Raw genomic sequence first — 19626 nt, 5'->3', positions numbered from 1 at the left:
AAAAATATTAACAGAAATTGAAAAACTAACTAACTAACAGGATCCCCCTAAGTATTTATTTATGAAACTGCTTATAGTGGGACACAGGAAATGGATGTGTATAATGAAGCTCATTAATATCTAACCAAGGAAACATAAAGAAGGGAAATGTTTCACTGCAGTACAGTACACTGCATCCCTTGGGCTTCTGGTGGTGCTGTCCTCAGACACTCCCATTCACAGGTGCCAAGCCCAGAAATGAAACAGTGAAGTCATTCTAGACTTCAAGTCCATCAAGACTCTCTGTCTCTGTCTGTGTCTCCAGCATGTTTGAACGTGGGGGAGAGAGGGGTAGGGGAGCCCTCAGGCCAGCCTCACTGCTTCCTTTCTGTTTTTGGCTTAGGTAGGGTGTGCTGAAGTACAACCCTCCCCAAGAACTCTGGGGATGCAATGTAAGCATACTCTGTATTGCACTGTCAGTCAAGAGCTGAACATGGATCTGAGAATCAGCAAGGGATGGAGGAAAACTTTAGCTATGCCACATCCCGCAGTTATGTCCACCACACCAGCAGTCAGTAGAGTGGTGATATAAGAGTGGCTTATGGTACAAGGGTGAACTGTCTCAGAGCACATGAGCCATCTCTCTGGGTCAGTTCTACTAATGGTATGGTGCACAGCAGTTACAATGCATACCGAAATCTGGTCCTGAATGTTTGGAGTCTGTCTTGACTGCAGTTGCAGCAAGTCAGGTAGAAATACTGAGGTAGGCTTAAACTACCTACTTGAGTAATGCCAGCAGTATAGCTGTGGCATAGTAGAACTTAGCACAGGCTACAAAACTACCCGAGTACTACTACAGGAGTGCCACACAGCTGCAGTTTTACTGCCAGCCATTCCAACTAAACTAGTTAAAAGCAAGTTCAGGCACATCTACATGAGCTGCAGTTACTGCCATTTATATAGTCATACTATTAGGGCAAATAGCACAGATCCAGCCCCCATTGCTTATGCATCCCCGTTTCTTATAAAGGTGTGGCGGCTTGCCGGCAGCAGCCTGGCTTGCCAGCTTGGAAAAGCTTTGAGCAATTCGTGGGGCATTCCCACCAATCAGGAGATGGCAGGGGAGAGGTTTGCTCCACCCCAACCCAGGGTCAAGGTAAAGAGCTGGACCTTAGAGGGGGCTAACCCCTCCTCTTTTGATTGGTGTGTTTTCAATCTGGGGCAGAGCCCCAGAAGAGAATAAAAAGGCAGCATGCCCGATACATGGGCGGCTGTGACACAAGACAGAATAGAGGGCTGTGAAGAGCTGGCCAGTGGGGCACAGCTGTTGCCCTGGAAGAGCCCAAAGCCTCCTCATTGGAAAGGGAGCGGCGAAGCTGCCACATCCCCCAGTCCTGCTGCGAGGAAGCATGTCAAGTTGTGCATGGGTTGGTGCACGGGGGGTCCGAGAGAGACCAAGAACCTGGGAGCTGCAGAAGGCAGCTTGGGTCTCCAACCCATGGCACAAGGCCAGGCACTCTGTGCACAGCCAGTGCGTGGAGGCTCCCAGAGCGGACCAAGACCCCGGCGCCGCACAAAGCAGCTCTGGTTTCCAACCCTTGGCACAAGGCTGGACAGTGGCATAGAAGGACCATCGGTGCACAGGATGGTGCACAGGGCCTAGAGAGGGCCCAGGCCAGAGACAGCCATGAGCAGCTGGGGACTTCCCTGCTGAGGGAGGAAATGCCTCATCCAGGGAAACAAGCGCAGCTTCATCAGGCCCAAAGCATTTTTGAGTTGCCTTGGGAAGGGGGATTCCCACAGTGGTGGAAGGATTTCCCCCCATCAGTTGGGGTTAGCAGCCAGAGGGAAAGCCCTGAAGGGAGGTGCTCCCCGGGATCTTGAGGGTTCCCCTTTGTGGGCTATTCAAGCTGGGTAGTGGGAAGCCTAAAGGGCCCTGGGGATCTTTTCCCTCTCCTTATCTTTGGGGCACTGCCACTGCCCCAGGACAATAAGGGCTGTTCTTTTGTTCCTTTTAGAGATCTAGCTTTTTCATCTGACATTTCTGTGCCCCATATTTTGTGAACCCTGCGCCTCACATTTTGTGAGCTCTGCACCTCCTGCCTTGTAAACTTATTAGAGTATAAGGTTGAATGACTTTTAAAGAGACTCTTGCTTTGACCTCTTTTAACTTCTCACCTGTACATAGGATGTTTGCACTGACCTGTATATAAGCTATTTAGCTCCTATATCTTACGTGTAAATATGTTAACACTATAACCTGTATATCTTATTAAATTTGTATATAGCTAAGCCTTAACATGTGTTCTGACCTTGCTCTATGGGGAGAAGGAGGAAAGCAGCATGCCACAGGCAGTTTCACCTCACTGTGCACCCCACCTGCCCTGCTAACATTCCCTTCATTTGGAGAGGGGGGTACAGCATTGGGTACCACCCAGACTACAGTGTTGGACCTGAACAAAAGGCTGCCTGTTTCTGGGATCCAGCACCATTTTTGAAATAGCAAATCCTTTCTTGGTGCTCTGTTCAAAGAACACAGAGGAAACTTGGTCTTCATTCCTTACTACAAGGCAATGGGTTTTAACACTGTATTGAAAGGTGTGTTTTGATTTTCCCTGCTGGCAAACAGAAGTTCCTTGCTGAAATGCAAGAGACTTTAAGATTGTGAAGTATGTTATTATAAGTGCCAACAGCACCCACTAGATATGACATTTGAAGAATATGAGAGAAATGGAAAAAAAAAATTCACCCTCCTGCTGCTATCATATAGGTTTTGACAGGGTTAAGTAAGCTTTCCTCAGGGTACTCTGTTGTACTTCTGGTTCAGATAAATGGGCTTCATTTTATTGTTTACTTGGGTTTGATAAGATTCTTGGATTGATTCTGGTGGGTCTCAATGCCTTACAGGCACATGATGTTATTCTCTGCACAGTATCCAGTGCCCTTCACAACACAGTGGCTTTCCTTAAGAAAGCCAGGTATTGTCAAACTAAAATGATTAGCAGAAACAGTTTCTCAGTTTTTGTGAATAAAATGAAATCAATTCTATGCCAGCAAAATAACCATAACAACCAGAAATACCGAGAGACCTAGACAAAAATAATGATTTTTTTTCTTCTGTCAGAGTTTGGACAGCATGAAGACCCAGTGGAATCCATGATTCATAATCCCAATCCACAGCAGGAGTAGTGTCAAAATATGTTCTTTCAAGTTGCAAGAGCAGTTCTTAATGAGGTGAAAAGCATTTTCTCTGGAATAATTAGCAATAGCAAGAATTGTAATATCACCTTTTGAATGCAAACAACTGGAGAAAAGACTAGAAGAGACTTTTCTATCTCTGCTATAACCAAATTTAGAACTGAAGCACGTTTTCTTTCCTTTTTCATCCTCACCTTACACTGAGCTAATACAAATGGTGAATGAACCCAAAAAACTTCAAAAATATGGATAAATTTTCCATAACAGGAGAAATGTATCTAACTATTAGAGCAGGAGACTAAGAATCAAGGCTCTTTGCTTCTATTCCAAACTCTGCCACTGACTTCAGTAATCTTGGACAAATCACTTCTCTGTACCTCAAGCCTCCAACATCCTGATATCTAAAAGGAGTGTTGAAAAGGTTAACCACTATATGTGAAATGCTTTATGAACCTCAGATCTTAAACATTAGGGGCACATACAAACTAGTGTACACTTGCAGTATGCGGCACCGCAGACCCTTCTGTGATGGTGCACATGAAAGCATTCACCACACTGCTAATTTGCAGCACGGTAGGGGTCTTTTGACAGTAGGTGAGCCCAGTGTCAAAAAAAGTATGCCTGAAAAAAGTGTGGCTCATATGGAGGCAGTGTGCGCCACCCAAAACTGGAGCCTGGCCAGTGAAAGCCACACTCCAACTCCTGGGCAGGCTCCATACACCGGATTGCCAGTGCTGGAGCACCAGGAAGCTCCCAGGACCACAGGTAAAGCTGCTGGGATCAACCAAGGTGCAAGTCCCAGCCTCCCCTACCCCACCCAAAGCAACTTGCCTCATGCCAGAGCATACATGCACAAGTGTTCCCCAAGGACAAATATCAGTGGTACAACTATGTGCCACTGCTATTTATCCCCAGAGAAACACACATGCATGTTTGTCTGGATGTGCCCTACAAAGGGAATCTTATTTCTCTTTGTGCTCCTGACTGGCATTTTTCTAGCCATCTGTGGCAATTTTGGCACTTACACACAGACTGCAAGACTAACTGACTCTGAGAGGCATGAGTCTTCACATGTAGCAGCCTCCTTTGTTAGAAGCAGTGAATGTTATTACTCCTACAGTGTGGATGCTTGCATACACTAAACATGTGTAGTAGGCTACACACTGGCTGCACATACACAGCTACGTACACGCACCCATTCTGGATGCATGTGTGAGTGTACGTCTTGAAAATTTAGTTGCCAGAAACCTAAGCCTAATGGGTGAGACGTGTATCTAACCAACAGAAAATACGAGAGAGAGGTAGATTTTGAGCTCTGCCCTTCTCTAGCAGTTAAGTGACTTACTCTGGGCTGCAGAGAGGCATCTGTTTGTGCTTGGGATTTAAAACTCAGAACTGTTCCAAGGGTTAGGCACCTACTGCTAACCTTTTCTTACAGAATGGTGGTAGTGCAAATACCCTTTTATCCAACAACTATTTAATTCCTTGAAAACCACAATAGCTTCTATAAAAGATGTTGAGACATCTCCACTCCACAAACCATAGTAGCCTGAGCACACTAATGATTGAAGCACTCTTCTGAAGGGTGGGAGATGCAAATTCAAATCCTCTCAGGCAGAAAAGGGGCTTGAACCTGGGTCTCCAACATCCTGAATCTCCCTTTTATTGTTTTTTACCACTGAGCAATGTATCAAAAGGGAGATGCTCATTAGTGCTTTCTCCTCCAGCTGTGCTTTATACAGGGCCTGATCTAGCAAGTCCTTCTGAAGAAGCCTACTGGATCACCTCCCTCTGGGGGAGGGCTGGGGGCCTGCTCAGGCACCAGCTTAGGTGACAGCCACCACCCATCTGTAGGTGAGGTGGTTTGGGCTTGGAATGGGTTTGGGGGGAGAGTGGAGAAGATCTCCCCTAGGAGTGAGTTGGGATGGTGGGGGGTGGCTGGTTGGACAGGTGGGGAGTGGGAAGAGATTTGTTGTCTCTGGATGTTAGTAGCAGCTGGGAGATGTGGTTGGAATTGGTGGGAGTTTTTGTTTACATGGAGATTTGGGCAAGGAGGTGGTGGCTGGGAAGAGTGAGGGAATTAGAGTTCTCAGGTTTTGGGGTGTTGTTTAGGGAAACCTGTCTATGCATTATTTGTTTATTGAAAGCTGCTCTGAGTCTTTTGAACAATGTGGGATATACATCTAAAAACTAAATAAATCAGTGGGTAGAGGAACATATAGATTATGGGTCCCAATGGGGCTCACATTTGTCCTAGGTACTTATCTGCTAGGTAGCATCAGGATACAAGTAGTTCGAAGCATACCCAGAAGCAAACAGGTAGTCATCTAAAGAGCTTTACTGGTGAAAAGTTAGGACATGGATAGATGACAGCTGAGTGGGATTTTGACAATCTACATTTTGGACTTAGTCACCTATGGGGGCAGTGTGGCATCTAAAACCACTACAACAGCAGTGTCCCCCTGTCCTGGGAAGCATGTCCCCAAGCATGATCTCCCCACCCACTCCCACACCTACCTTCCAAACCAGAAAATATGCCAGTACATGAACGATGTGTGCTCCCGGCAGCTGGGGGAACACGGCGGCAGTGGGAGTGCAGTGGTGGCAGTAAGCAGGAGCTCCTGCAGATGCTGCCAGCACTGTTGGTGGCTGAGGGGTGGCAAGGGGCGACCACCCTTTTTGTAGGAGGTGCACTGCCATGCTCAGGGGGTGCACGTGCACCTGCATGCACTCCCTACATGTCACCCCTGTGCCAGTACATTCTAGGGTTGTCTGTGCTGGCCACTCTGAAGCACAGTGGAAACGGAGGTGTTGAGAGTGGCCACCAAGTGGCACCCTAGAGCGGATGTGGACAACCTGCAACATGTGTGCCACAAATGACATGGGCAGCCTCTGCATGTGACACACAGCAGACCAGGGAAGGGACAAGCATCACAGTGCCTGATAGAGCAGGGAGCCACAAGCAGAGCAGCAGATTGAGTAGGGAGCATAGGGCAGGAAGCAGAACAATAGAGTGGGCAGGAGAAGGGCACTGGAGTGGTACATGGGGAGGATGCAGGGCTAATTTGTGGCCTGCCTGTTGAAAAGGTTGGCCCCCACTGCTTTAGAGCAGCTCTTTCAGTGTATTTTCTGGTTTGGAGTGTGCATGCAGGAACAGGTGAGTGAGGCATAGTAGGGGCAGTTTCAGCTGGCATACTCCATTGTGGCTCTAGCCATGATTACATCACAAGCCACATCCTGATCTCAATTTTTTCCAAGACCACAAAATTGAGAATCACCATTCCAATACAATCATGAATGAAAGCTCAGAATTTGAACCAAACCCTTCCAGAGTTTGTGTATTTGGGTCCCGGGCTTCAGTTCAATTACAGTCTCTGTTAGAAGCATAACAAAGCTCTGGCCTATGATATATAAAAATGTTCAGCCTCGTCCTCCAATAGAGCAGAACCTGTCCTCTTATACTCATGTGCCTAAGCTTTCTTTTCAAATTAGCTGCTCGTCAACTCAATTGCTAAACAAACATGAAGCAGCTGTAGCTCTCAAACTATGATTAGTATTAAACCCTTCAAATCCAGCCCAGCTTAGAAAGCCTCCCTACAGTTATACTCAATTGATTAACTCCAACTGGTTCACTACTAAAGCTAATCTATTAATTTAACAATCAGAAAAAGCTTCAAATAAAGTACTTCCCATCAGAGGAATCCAAATAATAAAATCAAGTAAAACATCAAAAGATGACGCCACTGCAGTGTTTGACAAAGGATAAGTAACTTAAAGTTTTAAATCACAGAGGTTTTCTTTGACTTAGAGCACTAAAACTGAGGATTATTTTATTGATTCAACACTCATTGCTTTCCCTTTGCAAAATGCTAGAGGACCTAATAATATTGTTGTTAGTCTTCTGAGGGAGGTAACAAAGAAGATTCTAGGAACCACAAACCGATCAGCCAACTATCTGTTGTTTATAATATCAACAATAAAGTACTGAACAATTGACTTAGAGAAAAGCTGGTTTCCAACAGCGCTAAAGAATAGGTTTTCGATCTGAACTTTCTACAACACATACCACCTCTGCACAATCAATGAAATATAGGAAAAGACAAATGACTATAACCCAGGGGTATTCGTTATCCTGTTAAGTTACCATGTGATCCATAAAATATTATGGAGCAAGAATATCTGATGCAGGAAATGTACATCATAGTCTTCAGTATGAACCACCAAAAACTTCAGGAACACTTATTTGCCTTTATAGTTTTTCTTTAAGTAAAATAAGATGAAAGACTAGGCAGAGACTCCTTCTCTGCTGCCATTTATACTTATTAAATATATGTAATATTAGGTTCATCAGTTATTTTAGTGCCCATCAGTGTTACTCTAGCGTGCTACATTTTGTCAAAAATCCGTGTGAATGTTGTTGGTAAAATTCCATAAGGCTAAATCCCTTCTGCCTATGTAATAATAAATAGCCTAGCTAAATTATCTACCTGCTTAGCTTCTTACCTTACCTACAGCCCTTCACTGTAGTGCCTTACCACCTCTGATTTCTACCTCCCAAGTCTTTCCCTCCATCTTGTGTGACCTACAAAAGACCTTACTGAACTACAGTTGTAGTCTTCCGGGCTTTGGTAACAGTGTCCCAAATAGGACTAAGAAATGTGAGGCAATGACCAAGCTTTCCTTGTAGATGAATAAAAGCTGCACCCCATAAATTTTGCATGTCAGAAAACACCACCAGTTTTACCCTTAGGATTGTATAACGACCAGTCGCTTTAGGTTGCATAATGCTCCAGTTGATCCCACTGTGGTTTTCTCCTTCATGACTTAAATGACATTGTGGCCTGACATAATGTAGCCTCATGATTCCATTACACTGAAAGGATTACTTTTACCTTGCCCACAGTAAGTGTAGGATTCTCAGGACCGGGGTTTTCAAGATTCCTTCAGCAAAATACAACTTAAATGGAAATACTTTTCACTGAAAGAAGCCACTGAAGTACTCCTGTGCCTGTTGTGACTTTAAAAGACATGCCCCCTCCTTTAGAATAGTTCTATTCTCTTCTCAAGATGATAATGTGAGAAGATCAGCAGTTTCAACTCCCAATAATTTGCCTGCCATTATAGAACACAGAGCAATAAAGAGTGTGTTGTTGCCAATATTCAAAGATCGTTAGTGAGGGTCCCAAACTCATGAGACTGGGTTAAAAATCATAATGTGTCAAAATAATAATACACTTGGTTTTCTTTTTATATACTTCCTGATTTTAAAACAATTAGAAGTCAAGATTTCCAACTTTGTTTCATAACCATGAGGGCTAGAAACTTCCTTTTTCAGTGGAAGTTGCAATTTTCATGCAATCAGTTCACCTGAGGAGCCCAAACTTTCAAAACACCAGATAGCTTGACAATTGAAATAAAAAATGTGAGTTGGCAATACCAAGTCCTGTATTCTAAAATAGGTTCTATATGCTATATTCATTATTCAGTTTTATATGTTACTAGTAAAAAGAAAGCATGGTCTTTCCATTACAGTACAAACTCTGGGACTCAGAGAGCTACATTCAATTCCTTGCTTTACTATAAACACCTTGCATAATCTTGGGCAAGTCACATATTCTCTCTGTGCCTTGGGTCACAACCAGAAAAATGAGACTAATAATAGTTTCTTATGTTATGTTCTGAGGATAAATGTGTCCCAGGGGAGCTGGGACACCGAAGGAACCTCGGGGCAGCAAGGAGTCATACTTACCTCCCGCAGAGCTGGAAGAGCCGGGGGAGGCGCATACGCTGAGAACGCCGGCACGGGTGATCAGCCGGGCGTTTATCCGGCTGCAGCAAAGCAGCGGGGGCGGAGGACGCCTCCCAGAAGAAACAAAAAGCGGCCCCGCTGAGGTAGCGGGATGGCTGATGAGGAGAGACAAGGGGAGTGAGCTCCTGCAGGGAGCAGATCAGCCACCTCACCCAGCAGCAGTGAGTGCAAGGGGCGGAGCCAGAGCGGGCTCCAAGAAAGCTGGCAGCACAACCAGCAGCCAAGCTGGCGGTGGAACCGGCTCCGACGCTGTCAGCGGAACCGGTGAAGGAGCCGGCTGCATTATAGGTGACAGAGCCGGTGGAGGAGCCGGCGGCGTCAGGAGCAGCAGAGCCGGGGGTGAAATTGACTACGCTGCAGGCAGCAGAGCCGGTGGAGAAACCGGCAGCGTCTGGAGCCTCAGAGCCAGGGAGGGAACTGGCCTCATTGCAGGCAGCGGAGCCGGAGAGAGAACCGGTGGCATCCTGAGCAGCAGAGCCCGTGGAGGAGCCGGCTGCGCTGTGGGCAGAAGGGCCAGCAAGGAAGCCGGCCGCATTTCAGGCAGCAGAGCTGGGGAAGGAACCAGCAGCCGGAGTAAAGAAGGAGCTGAGGCAGAAGGTCTGGGCTGGCGACCCTGGCAGACGGCCCATTGAGCCGAGGACCTTTACGGACGCCCGGCAGGTTGGGGGTAAGACAGCGGCAGGCCTAGGACACTGTGGAAGCCAAGAAGAGGCAGAGCTATAGGTGGCGAGTGGCCGGGGTATAGTGGAGGACGGAGCCCCAAGACTACCCACGGGGGACCGTGCCAACTCTAGGAGCTACCCCAAGAAAGAACCCCCCACTGAAATTACATTCAAAGTTGTGGCAGGCAAGTTCAGGGGTCCTCCTGACTTCACCGGGGGTAGCCTCCGGGGTCCACCCATAAGCCCAGGGCCCGCAAGATCTAGGGCGAAGGCGGCGCGGGAACTCCTACTAGAGCGGAGACGGGTACAAAATACATTAAAGATCATGAGGTATTTAGATACTATGGTACTGGCGGCATGGCAGTATTTTAGGCCCCATCTATACATTACACTTAAGACATGATTACCCAGTTCATTACATCTTAAGTTGTGACCCTGCCACATATTCAATCAATTAATGACCTGATGAAACAAGGTGTAAGTAGAGGTCTACCCAACTCAAGGAGGCAGCCAGCCAATTTCACGGGCACATCACAGGGCCAGCTGCCATTTCTGAGTGCTTATAATGGTCAGGGCCCCTCCACATCTCTGGTTGAGAGGCCCTGGTGGCCCCACCCCTTACTCCTGATTGGCTGTGGAAGCTATATGTCATACAGCCCCACCCCTTGCTTGCAAGAGCTCTGTCATGCAGCCCTGCCCCTCACCTCTGACTAGTGGAGGCATGGCAGAAGGCGCAATTGTGTGAATCATGCATCTGATCCTATCATGCCTTTACCTGAATGTCTGGAGGGGCCCTTAGATCCTGACTGAAGAACACTTATCAACAACCAAAAGCAAAACTAAGTTACCAAAGCATTTTGTAAGAGAAATAATGTTGAGAAATAATGCTGTGGTGTTCTCTGGGTTACTGCATCCCTCAAGTTCTTTTTGCCAAATAAATTTTGTTTCAGTTGTTCAGCCTAAAGGTTGCAAATGTCTTATTAGTAAGAAGTAGTTAGTAAGAAGTGAGGCAAAGAATACTGTTTTATTAAACAGGCTGAGAGGCCACAAGTTTTGTTTTTTTATTGTTTTCTGAACAAAGGCAAAAAACACTTCTCCAGGTTTTTATGAGTATACTGATGTAGTTCCATACTATATAGATATTGTTCCATGTCTTACATTAACGTGAGACTTGGGACACCAGTGCCTGCTTTTGTTCCTCTTTGATTCTGTTGATCCTAGAGACTCTAAGTCAAGAAGTTTGATACCCAGGTTTGCTAGATTTATGATAGAGGGAATTAAACAAAAAGTAAATCTATATATTGACAACGTTAAGATAAGCCAATTGTACTGGCTTATCTTTTTTATTCCTATCATTGGTTCAAATGTAACCATCCAGATAGCTACTGAATGGAAAATTGATGTGATAGTTTTTAATGAGACCCACAAAAATCAAAAGGAGTTAAATGACTGAATATCTTTAAAAATCTAGCCCTTACCGTAGAAGAAACTGGTACCAATTTACATCCTTGCCACATGCATATTAATGAGACCAGAAACTGAACGGACCTGGAGAATAAACAGCTAGCAACATTATCTTCAAACCAGGAAGTTTGGTTTGTCGATGTTATGCCTGTTCTATGAATAAAACCTACAGGGCTTTCTCTCACCTTTACACGTACTAAATTCACATAAAACAATTTTTTACAAGTTGTTAAAAATTCAAGAATTTCACTCCCACTGGAGTAAAGAAAAAATTGTGTTTTAGGGGGGAGAGTATCTGGACTCAAGACAAATTACAGAGAATTGGAAGCTATGGAGGAGAAGATAGAGGAAAGTCATTTAGAACAGCTCTTCAAATTCAAATGGGCAATGAAAACAATCAAATGCCTAGCGGGTGAACATTCTCGTCCAGTTAGAAAAAACAGCATAAAGAAATTATACAGCATTCCTGCGGGACAGCAAACATAATTTAGGAAGAAGCAGCACATGGTTTTATGGCTTGGGAGGATAGCAGCCGTGAAAATGAACATCCTGCCAAGGATTCATTTTCTTTTTGAGCTCTGCCAATTCGTGTGTCCAGGGAAACTATAAATGACATCCAGTATTGTCCCATAAGATTTAGTGCGAGGGGGAAAAAACTGCTAACAGTAAATTGTCATACGGTATTTAGGAAAAAGAGGGTATGGAAAGCTATTTAACACTGAAAAATATTATAGGGCTACACAGCTAAGCACTTTTTCTAGAAACAGTTCTTATAGAATAAAGCCTATACCATCCTATTTCTGACGGTTTTGTGCAAAAAACAAGTCCAGGACACAAAGGAAGCAACTGCACAAAAACTGAAGAAGTAGTTGAGAGTTTTAGGAATACCCAGGCTATTCATTTATTTAGGGCCCAAGTATTGGAGTCGTGAGTGCAAGCATAGCAATATTCCCATTTTTTTTCAAACCCCAATAAGGAATCCTAAGAAAAGTAGTCAACTATAAACTACCTTATGCCCTCACAAAAAGGATGACTGCAAAGGCTGGCAGTCTCTTTGAAAGCTAGGGCAAGTCTGACTGTTTTTACTTCCAGTTGCCAGAGAAAGTGCTTATGAGGAAGAAACCTTTTTAGGCCATTCACCCTGATACAATAAAGGGAAATCCTCAATAGAACTGTTTTGAGAACCTGCACATATATTGGCAACCATCAATCCTCCTGGATCATGGTGTATGCATGAGGGTCACTCAGACCTTCAATGCATACACCTGGCCAGGAATTTCTGGAGGAGCAGAAGCTGCCCAGACCTTCCATCCTCCTTTTAGTGCATACAAATAGAATCCAAAGACCAGACTGAGTCCAGATGTTTGGTGCCTCCGTGGCTGTAGTTGCATAAGTGTCTGGGAACCAAACCCAGGTCTCCTGTATAGTAAACAAGGATTCTACCACTGAACCACATGGGGCTCTACACATATATTAATCTTCAGTATAGGCTAAAAAGACAATATCATGCAACAACATGAAATTCCATCTATAAGTTCACACCAAAATTGTATATAAAAGTGCTTAAAAATTGGATATTGCCTCATTTTCTTAACTCATGATTGCATTTCTCCCCAGATGAGAAACAAGCAGATTTATTACTGTTCAATACACTGGGCAGGTTAGCTACCCAACAAGTAAAATTAGACTTACTAAAGAAAATGCAGAAGCACATCTGATGAAAAAATATTTCTGCCTTCAAGTATCTTGAAGTCAAATACTCTGTAAGATTGCTGAAAAAAGACTTTGAAGGAAATACTATTACCACAGCTGGTCTATGTGGTTAAGTTTTGAAATTATCAGCTTGAAAACAGTATCCAAATGTGAGAAAGTATGGAAAATGTAATGTCACACTTTTTAATCATTCAATTAAACCAAGAGAAAAGGGATAAAATGTATGAGCTTTCTCACACGTCTTACATTTTCCAGCTGAAAAAAAGAAAGGGACTCAAACAAAGACACGTTTTTTGCTAAAATGAAACAAAAATACGTTAGTTAAAATGAAAGTTTTAATTTCATTCCAAAATTCCCTGAGGGAAATCAAAACTTTTTAACCAAATAATTGCATAATGATTTTTCCCTTAAGAATTCCATGGGGGGAAAATATACTTTGTGGGGATTTTTGTGTGCAATCAGCTCTAGTTATCACAAGGACAAAAACATGTATTACATCTATTAATGGTCTCAAAAGGTAGAGTCACACATTCAACTTAATACTTGCTAAGTGCAATTAAAATGCAAGCAGATGAATATTCAAGCAGTTTAGCACATCTTAAGCATCCTCATGACATTGTAAAGTTGTTTCCTTTCAGGCAAGAGTTATCTCCTAAACACATATTAACTTGAGTAGATCATTACATTCCAAGCTGACCCCCCCCCCCCCCCCCCGGGTTCCCTGCCAGCATACTGCTCAACAGGATGTGGTCCCAGGCCCACATGTAAATGCAGTGCCTAAGAGCAATAAAATCTGGTGTGAACTGCACTGGAGTTTATACAGTCAACTTAGTTGAACGTGTAGATGCGCACAATGATTTGTAACTGTTGCAAGTGAACATGTGACACCACCCTAAGAAACAAGAAGAGAGGTGCTTATATATGAAAAATAGGAAAAGTTAGTGGGAAAAGGAACCAAAGGATTTGAAAAAGAAAAGACATAATTGTGCATTTAGGAAGATGATAGGAAATCACAGAAGCAGCCCACAGGCAAATGTTTGGGGGCCAAAACAACCATGGAAAAGTTTCTGAGCTGCTTTTCTTTCCTTCACTGCAACAGTTCTGTGCAAATAACACCAGGTAAAGAAAAATCCTGCCGCTCCAATACTTCCCAAAATACTATGCCTTACAAAGGGATGCTTCTTCTAAGCACCCCTGTTCAGTTGGCAAGTTTCCTCCATCCAGCTAACAGAGCTCTGCCTTTAACAGTCATCACTGAGACTATATGATAAAAATCTGTCAAACAATATACTAGCTATCACCTTTCTACCTCAAAGCCTTACATATGTTCCAATATGCTAAATGTTATAGTCTACATTGACTGAAGCTGTAAAAATGCCTTTTTGGTACTGTTTATTTGTTCAGGCTAAAATCTGGAAAGATACTACTTCATAATGCAATGCCTACAATATACAAACGTTATTACAAATATATTTTCAGGGAACCATTATTCAAATTACTTTATTTTTACATCCAGATATCATAAGTTTTATCACTGTGTCCTGGCAATACATCAGCATGGTCACACAAGTGTTTCTTAATGTTGCGACTAAGAACTGCACAATATTAGTATCATTATTTTGTCCTACAAATATTAAGAAGGGGCATCCCTCACTTCAGTTCAGATCAGACCGTCCTTCAACAAAATATTACCAACCAAAACATAGACACTTCACACAATCTACCTTTTATGCAGTTTATAATATGTTATCAGTTCAGATATTCCAAGAGGACCACCCATAGCTGTAAAAAAAAAATCTTTAACTAACTCCACTATTAACAGAGATGATTCACCATCATAGTTTCTCTGAGGTTGGGGATTCAACCTTCAGTTGGTTGGAGTAACTCTGTTGCTCAGTTGGCGCATTATCTAACACATAAATATCAGGGATAGCGGGCCCAGATACCAGAGGTCAGGAATCTCTAGTAAATGTGCCTAGAACACTTGGAAATATCCATGTAAGCACAGCCTCAACTCCTCACTTTCATAAATCCAAAATATCCAAAAAACACATTATCCATGAGTTTTCTCTTGTAACTTGAATAATGAAGATACATATTTCCCAACTGGTACCTCAGGAAAGAGACCCCATCTGCCTAAGAGACAGTGTGTGATTTCACTATTCAGACATCTGAAAGAAAATGCACATACCACAAATTCAAATCAGACAAGCAAATCTAGCTATACAAAAAGGTGATTTGTTTTCTACATTTCAAACACGAAGGCTTCATTTATTTCCATTACTATAAAGAAAATGAACCATTACACTGTTTTAAACAATCATAGCTAGCACATTTTAGAAATGTTTTAATTTCAAAAATACTAACTGGCAAATTGAGTGTAAATAGCTTTTCTAAACTGCTACCATTTGAGAGAGAGTTTCTGATTGATAGTATGGCTTTGCCCAGAGGGAGAAGATTTCACTGTCTTTTATGTATAATGTAATGATGTCTTTTTGCTGTTAGTGTCACTGAAATGAAAAAACAATACTTTAAAATAAGTAATTATTGTAAATAAAATTACACCCATTAAGAAGAAGACAACTTAAGTCTTGCAGTACAGGAGCTGGTAAAAATTCCAAACTACATTTTTTTAACATTAGCAATGTATAGTCTCTGCATCCTCTTCAATTATAATAGGGAAAATGAAATACAAGAATGAAATTTAAGAATGATAAATATGGTTCACTCCATCCCACATGTTTAATTTTACACACAGTGAGTCATTTTATTGAAGTCACTTGGGACTAGTCAGAGTGCATAAAGCCAAGCACATTTATATGTCTTTACAGAATCAGGACCTATATTATTAACAAACTATAATAAAAATATATTGTTTCAATCTTGGTCATTTTCACTTATTTTTATGGCTATAGCAACCTCTGGTGGACAAGCAGTAGAATGTAAAAGGCAGACATTTCAGTCATACCTATATAACAAACTACTGCAATCTGTTATTGCTTCCTTTTATTTAAACAATATTAACCAAACATACCAGCTGTTTCATTAGCATGGTTTTTGACAAATCTACAGCTCTGCAGTAGACTTACATTGTATATAAATATGTATGTATGTGTACATCACAATATAATATAACACTTTATGTTCTTAATCAGAAATAGCTAGACATCTTTGTTCCCTCGTATTAAAAATAACATATGTAATATTCATCGATGAAATTCTATTAGGATATTAGGAATGCTAAGGTTGCGAAGTCAAACATTTAAGATAAGAAATGTCAGAATTAAGGTTACCTGTGCTGGAAAGTAAGTACAGTTAAGATTATCAACTTCAACAAGAATCCCCTGCAAACAGCTTCCTGCAAAATCATGCCTAAAAATATCAAATGAAAAGTTGGGATAAGGGATGCAGCACAGAAATAGTGTGATCAGGATGATGGCAGGCACACATCTTTAGCTCCACTATTTTCTTGTGTAAAATTTCCCATATAAATGCCCTTGCTGAATGCAATATTCCCTTTATTTTAACTTTTGCCTTGCAGGCATATATATTCTGAACTGGAAAAGGGGTTAAACAGCATAATGCTCATACACATTAGTTGCAATTGGTTTGATGCTGAGTTTAGCTTGAAATAATGTCCAAAGAACAAAGCGTGTGAGCACCTACTGCACACACTGCAAAAAATAAGAACCTGGAGCAAAATGTCACTTTTGGAAATAAGTCATTGCATCTCCTATGCTCCCCACCCCAAAAAATGCCAAAGCCGAAGGAGTCATCTTAAAGACTATTTTAGTTCTAAATATCATTCCATGTGACAGGTGGGGAGTGGGTAAGATCCCAGGGTTCCACTAAAAGATCACAAGGAAAAGTATAGAAAAGTATGGAAAAGTAGGCAAAAGTATAGAAAAATGTCTAGACAGTAGAGACAGATGAACATATGGAAAACAATGCATGTGAGAGTTTGAGGTTGAAAGCAATCGGTGTACATCCAGTAACTGGACTAGGCAGTATGTATTTCAACTCAGGGCACACCAGTGGCAGCTGGTCAATATGAGGCACTCAGGCACCACCCCACCAGTTTCAAAATGACATGATCAACTGTGACAGCTAAAAATTATGTCTGTGTGATAAAGGTGCTTGCTGAAGGCTCTATGAAGATTAGACCAAGTGCTTTTCTGTCATTTGTTTAGATATTAAGCTATATGTTGTTGCTAAGAGCCTAATTAAAGTTTAAGATATAGTAAGGCCTTGTATAAAGTAAGGCCTAGTAAATTTAGCAAAGCTTTGAAGTAGTAAGGCCCTGTGGCGTAGTTAAAATTAACCTTATCAAAAGAATGCAAGTCTTTTATTGCTATTGGTCAGTCTAAGGACAGTTGAAGTAAAAAGAATCTGAATGGCTATAAGTTATCAGCACAACTCAGAAATTATAAATTGGCTGGCACATGCGGAAATCATTTAGAAAGAAGATGTAGCTCTGTAAAAGAAGTACTAATTTAAAATTAGCTGCTGGCCTGGATCAGTGCCCCCCTGTCACCCCCCACCCCCCCGACAACATGCCCTGTGCGCAGGGCTGCAGTGAGGGCAATGGCATGGGGCTGCATTCCTCAAAGCAGCGGCAGGTGCAGGGGGTGCATCGCCAGGGCAGCAGGGCAGAGGGGAGGCGAGAAGTGGCAAGGAATCCCCGTGGGGCCCCACTGTCCCCAGCTGCGCCGGGTCACTCCCGCTGTGACACTCCACCCGCCCTACCCGTCTCAGTTCACCAGCCATGCCTGGGGCACACATGGAAACCAAAGGCTTCCCATAGGTGGTCTCTGGGCCAATTATGTATAAAGAGATGTAGTTAGCTGTGCTAATTTGAAGTCAAGCAGAGGACAGGGTAGATTTGCACCTTACAGCCTAATTAAATTCAATATATATATACCAACACTTTTGTGAGGTGGAGCATGTGATGCTGTGAAAAGACATGCACAGAGCTATGTAGTACAGTGAACCATCTATCAGTACCAGTTTTATCTTCAAGATAGGACTGAATGTTGAATTTGTCACCTATCATGTACTATTCCCCTGGTCCATTTACTCCCTCACTCTGAGCCCTACAGCCATTGCCCAAGGAGCCACACGCTGGCTGTGCCATGTCCCCCTGGTGGCAGGAGGCACATGGTGTTGCACAGCTCCAGGGGCAATGGCAGTGGGGCATAGAGCCCCAGCCCCAGCCCACAGCAGCAGCCCGCCTCCACCCCATGCACAAATCCAGGGGTCATGTGCCCCTCCTGCCTCTCCCAGGCATGCATGCAGCGGCAGGAGTGCCCCCCCACCCCCTGCACCCCTGGATGAGCCACAGTTCCATCCCATGTCCCGCCCTGGCACCCCATTCACCCCCACCCCTACCCTGCCTCTGCCCCACTCCCTCCCTCCCTCACTATGGGGGCCTCGATCTGCACCTCCCCCAAGTCCATTCCCTCTCCCCCACCCCTTCCTCTTCAAAGCCTTACCTGCTGAGTGGTGTGTGTGTGTATGTGTGTGTGTGTTTCTGTCTGTTTCTTTGTGTGTGTGTTTGTGTGTGTGTCTGTCTGTCTGCCCCTCACTCCCAGGCCACAGCCCCCTGAACCCAGCTGCTGCCCCTCATTCCTGACCCACAGTACCCCACATCCGGCCAGGGCATGTGGGAACCCCCGCTCCTCAGGCTCCAAACCCCACAGATACACCCACAGCCCCACACACCCACCTTCCAACCATACCAAGTACCTGCATAATTTTGCATCACTTTATGTTTTTCTGGATGTAATTTTGAGTTTTTAGCTGTATGTTTAAAATCACAGCTAATTGTGACTAATTTTTTTAATCGTGCAACTAATTGCAATCAATTTTTTAAATAATTTGATAGCCCTAAATAGAACTCAATGAATGGAAAGGATATATATAAGGACCAGTCTGTAGAAAATGTAGTAGCCTGAGTACTGCCTGCCTCAGGCTGCTATAAGAAGCACATCTGGCTTAGGATCAAGTCCCTGTACTGCCTCCCAGTCAAATTCAGATTCCAGCTTAGGTCTGTGATCCTGATTTTCTAATATTTTACACCCCGGTTACGTGAAAGTTCATATATCTATTTACATTGCTCCTGAGCTCCCCAGGAAAAATGTAGATCTCAAAGAAGATGAGAACTAGGGACAGATCATTCTCTCCCAAAGATATCCAACCATAGAACAGTCTTGTAGACATCAGATGAATCCAGAATCTGTCCCAGGCCTTCCTGTTTGAGAAAACCTTCCTACCGTTAAGGAATACCCACAATTCAAACACTCTGCTGAAACAAAACAAAACAAAATCCCTGACCTACAACATTCAGTTCACCCAAAAAAAGGGAAAGATGCCAGAAACTCCATGAAGTCTACTGAGGACTTCACTTCCACTATTCATTTTACATGGAAGGCGCTTAGGTACTAGAGCAGTGGTCTCCAACCTTTTAAAGTAGATCACTTTTTGAATTAAAAAGCAACTCAAGATCTACTGTGCATCCCCCCCCACCCCCACGACCCACCCCCCAGCAGGTCAGTCAGCAGATTGAGGCAAAAGGGAAAAAAAATATTTGGGGGTGTGTCTGTCCCCACCACCCCCACCCCAAGCTGGTAAGTCTGTGAGGAAAGGGGCTATGGGAGGGGAAAGGGCCATGGGGGGTGGGGCACAGATGGAGGCCCCAGTGGTGAGGGAGAGAGCAGGGCACGGACAAGAGCAGGGGCTGTTGGGAGTGGGGCCCCGGCCAGGCCAGGTGGTAGGACAAGCCCCAAAGTGTGACCTGGCACT

The sequence above is a fragment of the Alligator mississippiensis genome, chromosome 2, assembly GCF_030867095.1.
Source record: "Alligator mississippiensis isolate rAllMis1 chromosome 2, rAllMis1, whole genome shotgun sequence".
Classification (NCBI taxonomy): Eukaryota; Metazoa; Chordata; order Crocodylia; family Alligatoridae; genus Alligator; species Alligator mississippiensis.
This window is presented reverse-complemented; position numbering follows the sequence as displayed.